Genomic DNA, 4124 nt, shown 5'->3' with positions numbered 1-4124 from the left:
CATCCCACGCAGAGCCCCGTGCCGTTCCTGGACGCAGGAGGTGGCGAGGCGGCCGGCTACGCCAGGAGGCAGTCGTCTGACGCGGATCCGCGCTGGGACGTAGCTGCAAAAAAAAAAAAAAAAAAAAAAAAAAGAAAGAAAAAAAATAGATTATGCTTGCCTTTTGTAGAAGGAGATAAATAACATGAAAATCAAAGTGGCTGTGACAGAAAACTTGGGAGAGAAAAGCCGAGCCTTGGAAACCCCGGGCTCCGGTTGGAAGAGTAATGCGCCTCAAAATGGCGAAGAAGAGGAAAAATGTGCAGAATGTCCTTGCATTGTGCAAAGAGTAATTGCACTGGAAAGGAGTTACGAACTAAGCAAACATGACTTCCAGTTTGATCCATATTAAGATTTATTGACCCTGAAAGTCAATATTCTCTGCGCCAGGGCCAAGGTTAACATTGAGTTTGAGGCCAATGGGAAAGCTGTAATGAAGTGCTGGTTAAGAGGCCCTTACAAAACTATCTGGTTTTCCAGGAGGGGTTGGAAGTCTTTACACATGATCAGCCCCATCTTCCCCTGCATTTCAAAGGCATCCAAATCTGCCAGGTTTTCTGCCAAATCCCAGCCACATTAGGGCTGTGCCAAACTGATAAACCCTTTGGACAGCTTTTCCTGCAGAAGCATAAGCCACCTCTATGCTACAATCACCCTGATGCTTTGATCATGGTCAGGGCCCGCTCGTCTCAATCCAGTGTAAACACAGATGGAAGGAAAAGTCAACCTCAGCTGATGACAAGCTAAGAACACGTTTGATGAAGCTATACGAAAAAGCAATATTAGTGAACTTCTGTCCTTTGACAACTCCTGCTTTAGGGAAGAGCAAGCACACACCACCACACAGAAATCTGCAAGGTTGTGAAAGTAGAAAATACTTCTTTGGAGTCAATAAAGATGTGATAGTTCATTTATAGAGAAAGAACCCACCCTACACTCTCACACCCTGGCCTTGCCATTGCAATTTTACAATTTCCTTTGAAATTTGCTGTGAGATGTTAGATGGACAGATACCAGATGATCTCTGTATATTAGAAATAAAGTTGTTGTCCAAAGTCTGCTCTGAAGCATGACATTATACTTCCAGAATATCTGTGACTGCAAAAACCCAGACTTCCAAGGTTTGGGCACTTGCCTAAAACTTTACGGCACCTGCAGAAAGGCTTGTGTCCCAGACATGATCTGTTTTCCTCAGTTTTACCAATTAGGCCAGTAAATGATACCAACTCTCCCAGAGAACCTTCACTGCCCTAATACTGATTTGCCAAATCCTCAGCAAGAGTTGGAGGGGCAGAGCTGGAGAGGAGACCATGGTCGTTATGAACCTGGTGACAGTACAATCCAGCCGAGCTCACCATAAATTGTGTGAATATTTTTGGAGACTATACAAGACCACAACCCTGACAGGGAACATGGATTGCTTTGGAGCACAGAGGGAAAGCAGCACAGAGCTTATTTCAGCCCAGTTCCAGAGGAACAGCTTACTTTTGAAACTACTTTGAATAAAGTCGCAATGATTTCCCCAGGACTTTGCTGGGTTTGTACATTTTAATGTCTTTCTCCAGCTGCTTGCTTTCTCCCTGTGTTCATTAAGACATTTGGTTTTGTTACAAGGTCTGGGCAAGAGAAAAATAGCTGTATGTATATTTAAACAGACCATTAAAATAAAGAGCACCGTGTACTGGCACAGAAGAATTCTTAGTGTTATTCATATGTTTCTAGGTCCAGCAAGGCTGTTGTTATGCACAAACAGCATCTCAAGCCCAGCTTTTACCAGTGTTCTCATCACAGCCTTGTTCATCCGTGCTTCATTTTTCCTTCCTTTCTTTGGATCAGAACTCGCAAAACACAATTGTCTTCTGGAGGAGGGAGGATCTTGAGAAAATTGGTCCCTGATGACCTCTTTTGGCTCTCCAGACTGTTAAACACCTCCCTCTGACCCTCTGCAGTTGTGCTTTGCCCTGTGGTAGCATCTTCTTTAAAAACCTAAAATAGGAAGCAACTCAGCAGGTTCTAAGGGGTGTTTCCCAGCTGCTTTATTATGTCAGAATTAGACATGACAGTGGAGAGAAAGACAGATAGGTGGGAAATATGTCGTCAAATGGGAGCCTAACCCCTTACCAGTAACACAAGGGTGCAAGCCATATTCCCAGACCACTGGGCAAGCCAGGTCTAAGGGAAAGGAGACTTACTGCCTGCAATTCAACGACAGCTACAAACACATCTCCAGACCCACGACGTAGCCCTTCCTCAAAACACAATCAGTAAGAAATCGGCTCTAAACCTAAACCTTTATTTAGCTGTGTGTTACAGTTACCACATAACTTGGCATCGTGAGCATGGCCCTACATGGACTAGGAGAGCACTCAGCAGAAGGGGAGCTGAGCTGGCAACACCATTTTCCCACACTTTCTTACAGGATCAATTTTCATCTCCCAAATGACAAAGGGAAAACAGAAGAAGATGAAGAAGAAAACTGTTGCCATTCTCAAGCTCCTGGAGTGTATTAAAGATGACATGGGCACAGCAACTTTTTTTCTGGCAGTACAAGATGCAGCCTTTTGCATTTCTGCACAAAAACATGTTTTGTCCCTAAAAGATGTCACTATTCATTTTGCGCAAATTAATCACACATTCCCACCCAAACCTTTCATTAGCACTCGGGTATTTGAGCCACTTAAACCTTGCAAAGAAGGTTTTGAGGCCCATCATCAGCAAACATCAGCCCCTTGAGAGCAGAGAAACAGCACAGGCAGCAGCTGTGAGGTTTGAGAGAGAGACGAAGTTCCAGCTTTCAGCTTGGAGAGTTTATACCTTTAAGAGGTACAAAACAAAAAAAAAAAGAAACCCAATCCTTGAGATGAGTCACTCAAAAGTGTGCCCGTTTTTCTCCTCACAGGCCTGAGCAACCTCACACAAAGCCCCCGGGGCACAGGCTCCTCATTTGGCAGAGCTCAGCCAGAAGCGGGGCCGGGGAATACCTTTACGCTGGAGAATTTGGCTTGTAAGGAGGCTTTTCAGGAACATGGCAATTGCCCACGTGAACGCATGGCTTCCTGCATTAATATGCTAAAGAGACAAGACAAGCATCTTTAGCTACAGCTGAGGACTAATTAAGACTGCTCTTTTACAAATATTGCATGGTTCGTTCCATTCTTCCCCGATTAAGAACAAAAGAAGAAAAGAAGTCATTTATTGTCATGAGTCACTTCAGATACAATGGAAGGAATTCCAACAGATGACTGAGACAAAACAAAAGCTGACATTATGAAAGCCATGTCTAAACACTAATTTAAACTGTCAACTTACTAGTGAGGAAGGTTCATGACAGAGGGAGAATTAAAACTTAAAAGAGCACATAAATCATTGAAGAGATTAGCAGCGTGTGATGGGGCCAAAGTACTCCGTGCTGGAAACTGGCTGAATGGTAGCAGCTCCCTCTCAGTTTGGGGGTGAATGCCGTGTTTTGCCAACAGTCCTGGACTAAAATGAGTAATTTCGGGCCGCGTTCCCAGAAGTGGGAGCTGTGTGAGTCAGTGGCCTTACTCCCATTTCCAGCAGGTGAGGATCAGACCCTTTGTGTCCTAAACAGCATCTGAGCCTTAGATAAAATCTCACCTGACCTTTCCTCAGACTTATCAGAAGTGCTTAACTTCGGAAAGGAGCCAAAAAATGGCTTTGGGTCACATCCAGAGCCGCTGTAAATGTTCATGACTGACTCCCACAATCTGGCTGGACCATTCAAGAACCCTTCCCTTTCACCAACACCACAGTATCTCCTCTCTTCTGGTTTACAGGGGACATATCTTGAGCTAGTGCCTGTTAATTCTCTGCAGACCTGCTTTCCTCCAGCAGAAGCCTCGCTCATCTCCACTGTAAAAAAGGAACATGGCACCTAAAGATGCACTGTGTGCTGCAGGGTTTCACTTGTGGTTTTGGGGTTTTTTTCATATGCATTAAAACAATTTCCTACAAAAGAAAGATTTTTCAAGCAAGCATGTCCTTTTTTTTTTTTCAGCCCAACTGCCTTCTCAAATGGGTACACAGCCTCCAGCTCTACAGCCCATGTTATTTTCTGTAAGTCT

At 44.3% G+C, this 4124-nt stretch overlaps 1 long non-coding RNA gene across 1 annotated transcript; it reads left to right on the top strand.

Moving 5' to 3' along the window:
- Nucleotides 1-2206: 2206 nt before the first annotated feature.
- On the top strand, nucleotides 2207-2637 carry LOC113956283. The gene is made up of 2 exons (XR_003530794.1): nucleotides 2207-2303; nucleotides 2459-2637. It is a non-coding gene; the product is annotated as an uncharacterized LOC113956283 (long non-coding RNA).
- The last annotated feature ends 1487 nt before the right edge of the window (nucleotides 2638-4124 follow it).

Source organism: Corapipo altera, unplaced genomic scaffold (genome assembly GCF_003945725.1).
Source record: "Corapipo altera isolate COAL_440 unplaced genomic scaffold, ASM394572v1 169, whole genome shotgun sequence".
In the NCBI taxonomy this organism is placed as follows: domain Eukaryota; kingdom Metazoa; phylum Chordata; class Aves; order Passeriformes; family Pipridae; genus Corapipo; species Corapipo altera.
This window is presented reverse-complemented; position numbering and strand designations above follow the sequence as displayed.